Raw genomic sequence first — 6369 nt, forward strand, 5'->3', positions numbered from 1 at the left:
AGATGACCGCTCATTAGTAAGGTTTGTTTCAAGCACACATGTGGATCCCATAAGAACGAGATTGAAACAGAACTTAGAATAATAAAACAGGTTCTTTTCCTCATTCACTTAATGAAGAGATTTATTCCACCTATATTAACATAAAACACTGGATTTGGACTACACTGCTTGCCCTGGAAGACCACTCTAGAAAATCACCCTGGAAGTGGGTGAAGAGGGCCCAATTCCCACCAAATTCCAGTGCCACTATCAGAGACACATGGGGTCTGAAAGAAATCACCAAGAGACTCCGAAACTCAGGCTGGACACTGCATGCACTGGGTCTCCATCTACCCAAGCCAAATTCCCTCTTGAATTGCCCTGAAACATTGGTTCATAGCCACAAGAGTCATTGCTAAAACCTGTTCTTCCAAGTTCAGTGTAGATTTTTCTACCTGGTGCTGTTACTGTCGCTGTGGGTACCTGACAACAATGTTCTGGGGGGCAAGAAGACACAAAACACAAGGAGAAAGACATGTCCACTTCCATGTTTAGGATCAAATTCCACACTTGGGAGCTTGGCTGACTTCAGTGGGAATACATAGCACCTAAAGGTTTCATTTAGTAATATTTTGAGGTAATGATCTTGGGTATGAGAGCATAGCTAGAGAGAAAAGTATCAGTTTTAAGTGATGTTCCCATTAACACAATTGTTACAGGAAGCAGCAGGCAAAGCACTCCCAAGCACTATTTCTGCCACAGCACCACCTGTACCTGGAATTATATACATCCACCCAAATCTCACAGTTGGCTTGGAAAATTTATCCTCAATGGCTCACAGTGAGAAGAAACTATTGATTGCACTGCTTCAGTTCATCCAAAAGCTACCAATGAAAGGTAGATTTTAAATCACTTACATTAAGGGTCTGTTGACCTGAGAAAGAAGTACCAGATTTTTTACAACTATGCCAAAAAATTCTCAGAAATGCTAATGGACAAAATATTGCCACTTGCAGAAAGATCAAAATAGCTCTCAATAATGTTTTAAATTATTGACTGCCTATGAAATCGAAAAAAAAAAAAAAAAGAAATCTACCCTGGAGTTCAGATGGTAAGAAACATACAGAAGAACAAATGATGGAGGAACACATCTGAGCTCCTCCATACCTGGAAGGGCCAGGAACAGATGTGGGACATTTCCAACAGCAACTACTATACCCAACTCAGTATTGACTGGGTGCAATCATGGCTGTCTGAAAATCTGATCCATATAGCAAATAAAGCAAAAAAGATAAAGCAAAAAAAAAGACAGGGAAAAAAAAAAAAAAGGAAATGCACAACAGTTCCTCTGCAATATCTTCCCATACTGGGGTTTGCTTTCACAACCCTTCAGCCATGCACCCAAAAAACAGCAGGAGGATAAAAGATATGGAAAGTGGCAGTGTTTTCCCTAGGATACAAAACTCACCTGGTGTCAGTTTGCAGAATGTGCTTTGGACTCTCAAAGCAGACTGAGTTTGCTGTGCTGGCAGCTTGGGTCTGGAAGGCATCCTGCGGCATGCGGAACCTCAGCATGCATCTGGCCACTCAGGGCCACAGCTCCTGAACAAAAATGCCAACCTTTTCCCTGGCAAACAAAACTACCAGCCCAGGTTCCTGATGTCAGTTTGCAAGAGGCGCTTGGGACTCTCAAAGCAGCCTGAGTGTGCGGTGGTGGCAGCTTGGGTTTGGGAGGCATCTTGTGCCATGCGGAATTTCAGAACAGAGTCCCACACTCAGGGCCACAGCGCCATGAAAACAAAAATGCCGGTCTTTTCCCTGGGAAACAAAATTCACCAGCCCAGGTTCCTGGTGTCAGTTTGCAGGAGGAGCTTGGGACTCTCAAAGGAGCTGGAAATTCCCATGGTGGCATATTGGGCATCCTTCGCCATGTGGAACCTCAGCAGGCAGCCGGGCACTCAGGACCACAGGCCCCTGAAGGCCTACGCCGGCCCCTTACTCTCGGAATCAGAAGTGACCATTCATGGCTCCTGGTGTCAGTTCTCAGGAGGCACTTGGAATTGTTATGGTAGCCCGAGTCAGACCTGGTGGCAGGTTGGTTCTGGAGATATCTGTTGCCCTTCAGAATTTCAGGGGGCAGCCTCCCACTCAGGGCCACAGGCCTCTTTACACCAACGCTGGCCATTTTCCCTGTGAAAAAATCTCACCACCACAGGTTCCTGATGATTGAGAGGATTTTATTCCTGTCCTTGTCTCTCGGCACTGCTAGAGTGGAACATGAGCCACACCGAGTTTATAATTTTTCCACATCCTAGGTGTCTGCTGGCCATGGAAAAGTTCTTCCTGGCCGTCACTGAGACATCGCACTTGAGTTTCCTGACACAAATATTTTGCATTTTGCACTTGGAGTACATCTCTATCAGTACATCTCAATTTCTGCAGGACATGGGTAGAAGCAGCTGTCGTTTCCTTTACAGCAGGAAAGGTTTCTTGGTGGGGAAAAAAAAAGTGAGAGCTACATTTCCTTATTTTAGAGACTAAAAAATGGCTACAATAAAGACCTAAGCGGTTTTTAGGAATCTTTGCTAAGGTGCATTTAAATTGTTCATATTGACCTCCTACATAAAACATCTTATTTTCAACATTTCTATATCTTATCATTGTCTGTGTTTAATTAAAGTAATGAAAAGGTGTGTGTGTGTGAATAACAATCATCAGCTGGGAAGCCCTAGAAAGCAGATTTCAGCACATTATATAAAACTCAAGGAAAACTGCAATACATGGATTGTAATTTTATTGTTTCTTTACAGAAATCAGATTATAAACATTGTGCTGGGTTTTCTTTGCTGATTCTGGGCTGTTGAAGAATCCAATACATTATATTTTTGCAGGTATTAATGGACACCAGCAAGAAAAACCCCACTCCTACCTACAGCAATTTTACCTTATCCACATGGAATATAGTCAGTTTACTTCAAGATAGTTTTCATAAAATGTGCCAAATGAAAGCCATGGAAAACACAAAGAAACCATACACTTCAGTGAACAGAAAATTCAGCTAAAATAAGAATCTCAATATTTATAAAGAATTCAAGCTTTTTGGTCAATTTTCAGCAATTTTAGACTTAAAATCCATGGATGCAGAAAAGCACCCCTTCCAACCCAAAAAAGGCCCTTTTTTTTACCAATACCACAAAAAACTGTATTTCTTTCAGATTTTTACATATTTCCATTGCAATTTAGAATGCTTTATTAATTTAATCATTAAATTCATACTGTTAATGCATTTCAGATTTAAGTTATTGATTTTGCAACAAGGAAAAAAATCAGTACTATTAAAAAGAAAAAAGGCATATTTAAAAGCTGTCAAGGATATTGAAATGGCCAAAACACTTGAGCCTCTTTTAACTAGTTCAGTTTCCAAGAATTAAAGCTTCTCTGCAAGAAAACCACAACCAAATTCTGCAAGAAAACTTTAAAAAGTTTCTTCTGAGTTGCTGATTACTTAAATTATTTACTTGTTTCAAATAATTTAACAGAGCATTTGACAATATCTTTGCCAAAAGAAACCTGAAAAAGTAAAATATATTTTAAATATTTCTCCAATCGTTCACTAAAAATCTTTTTCCATTTCTTCCCCCATGTCCATAGACCATAAAATTACAAATCACAAAGAAACCTTAAGGAGTGATACCTATTCATTTCTTCTGGTCTTGTTATATCCAAGCTGTATACAGCCATGGATAAGGATTATTGCATCCCTTGAATATGCATTCCCATTAACACTTTTGCCTGACTCTTTACATCTGAACAGCTAGAATATTTTAATTTATGGTCATATTAATTGCGTCTAGGGTATTAATCCTTAAGTTCTTCAGTTTTAGGATAATTTTATATTGTACTAATTTTCCCACTTGAGTAATTCCTGTAGGGAGCATTATTTCTTAATTCTAGCCCATGCAGATGTGATGGGAACTCCTTTAATGAAGTAAAGTTGCAAACTCTTCCAGTACATAATATTCACAACTCTAGTAAGTTAGTAGGTAGTTTTATCCCAGCTGCAATCCATTCCTTAATTATAAAGTCATATTTAGAAGTGTCCCTAGTACACACAATATTACAATCTAAATATCAAATTATATAGCAGCATTATGGTAAAAAAGAAAGCATGGGGTTTAATCTAAATATTTTCTGTATTTATACAGGAAATGCCAAATTACATTTTAAAAAACCCAGAATAAACAGATTCTCAGGTGAAGTTTCTGGCCAAACTGTGAGATAACAGAAGCAAAGTACTTGCCAGTGAAGTTTATTAATACTATCAGATTTAAAAGAACTGAAAACTTTGTATTTGAAAGTACAAAAGTCTGCCTGAAATTAAGGGTTTTTTTAGTAAAAGAAACAAACCAATTTTTTGCCTAGTAAGTGAAGAAATAGTGAGAAATCTTTGTCAAATGCATGACTAAAAGGATGCAAAGGGATCTTGATAAACAGATATGACCCAAGTGTCTGTCATTTGTTAGATTTCTTTTGTTGTTTTGTGTGGGGTTTTAGGAACTTAAAGTAAATTACTTCGCTTGATCCCTACATCTCTTTCTCCAAAAATTTCAGGGAAACCAAAACAAGAGTTTTTTCTTTGTAATTATCAAATAGTTAGACTATTGTTCCAGTAAAGAGAAAAATGTTCTCTCTGGCACTTCCCATTGCTTTATGTCAAATTCCCAGTGACACCTAGTGATGACTCCACTCACAGGGAGCATTTGGCTTTTCCAGTTCATCAGTCTTTTGTGTAATTATTACAATCTCTAAGCCCGGTTGTCTCAATACAATTGTTTCATGCTTCTATTTCAAATATTTAGAAAAAACAGAAAATTTGAACCTTTTATAAAAATAGGACGTAAGAAAAATATTTAGAGCTTTATCACAGCTTGGGTGAAACTGATCAGAATAGGATTTAAGTTTAATCTAGAATAACTAGCCATGTCAGCAAACAATGACTATGCTTATCAGATGGAAAGAGAATAAGATTTTCATTGCCAGAAATCTAAACATTGTCATGGCCTCGAGTAGGAGGGCAGTGTTCCTAACACACATCATGTATTTCATGCACTGTGCTAGCAGCATCCAATGTGTCACTGAAATTGTGAACTTCCTGAATTTTAGAGTATTACTCAAGCTTTCTGTTACCGTCTTATTGCTCAGGAAATCCTTAAAGCACTCTAAAGCCCTTGATCATTGTAATTCACCTGAAGCTCAGCCTTTCTTTCAAAATTAGCTGACTTATTAGACAGCAAGGCAACCTTTGATAAGAAAATGTATGAAGTTCAATACAGAAATGCAAAATAGATTTCAAATGAATTATTTCTGTCTCTTGTGAGTTAATATTGTATATGATTTATTTTAAAGCTGGCAAAGGCAGAATTTCATCTGCATTTTTAAACTAATTTTCTACTGAATAACAATACCTGGCACTGGCAGCTGAGGGAACTGTCATTTTTAGCTCACTCCACCTGGCAAAGCCGATGACAATCTCTCTTTTGCAGGTAAGCTGCTTGTCAGTTTCACTGTCAAGACACTCTGAGATGCTTACACAGGGAAACAATTACTAATGAATCATTTGAAAAGAAAATTGTTTCTTGTTTCTCCCTCTCTGCTGAGCTCAGTGAGTTCTGCTCCTTTTGCAGCACAGAGGATAAGGAACCAAAGAGCCCAACCAGCCCTTGTGGGGACAACCAGGAGCACCTTCAGCAGCTGGGGATGCATTTTGGATTGACATGACAAGTCATGGCTGCAAACAGTGCTTTAAAACAACAGATCTCCTATCTCAGGTGCCAGTTACTCAAACTCAACCTTGGGGGACAAAAAGACACAGCTTCTGTTGATGGCAACACAAGAGATGACAGTGCAGGCAGATTTTGTTGAGCAAGGATTCACTGCTAAACACTGCAGAACAGCTACCAACAAGGGATATTAGATTAGAAGCCATTCATGGTTCTCTGTTTGTAAGCTACACCCAACCTCAGCATAAGATTAATAAATATTATTCTTTCCTGACTGAAAGCACTCTGTTTTTAGATTATAATTGCTGTACACAATGTAAAATGAACCCAGTTGTTCTGTGTGTGTCACGTGCCAAGAGAAGAACTCTGCAGAAGAAAGGCAAAACCAGTCTGGCATATGTTTTCTGCATCCCACTGAAGTTCCATTTTCCCAGGCACTGCCTGAGGCAACAATCACCAACAAAGCTCAGTGAGAACATTGAAAATGAGGAAATCACAAACGAAAAATTAACAGTCACATTCACTTTATCAACATCACACAGACTAACTAAGCAAGTGGACTAAGCAAATCTGACTTACATTACTTTCTCATTTTGCTCTAACCCAGTGA

The 6369-nt window shown here is 38.6% G+C and overlaps 1 long non-coding RNA gene across 1 annotated transcript; it reads left to right on the forward strand.

Annotated features, from left to right (window-relative positions):
• The first annotated feature begins 1499 nt into the window (after positions 1-1499).
• On the forward strand, positions 1500-6042 carry LOC135309412 (uncharacterized). The gene is made up of 2 exons (XR_010369683.1): positions 1500-2073; positions 5664-6042. It is a non-coding gene; the product is annotated as an uncharacterized LOC135309412 (long non-coding RNA).
• Positions 6043-6369: the final 327 nt, after the last annotated feature.

The sequence above is a fragment of the Passer domesticus genome, chromosome 10, assembly GCF_036417665.1.
Source record: "Passer domesticus isolate bPasDom1 chromosome 10, bPasDom1.hap1, whole genome shotgun sequence".
Taxonomy (NCBI): domain Eukaryota; kingdom Metazoa; phylum Chordata; class Aves; order Passeriformes; family Passeridae; genus Passer; species Passer domesticus.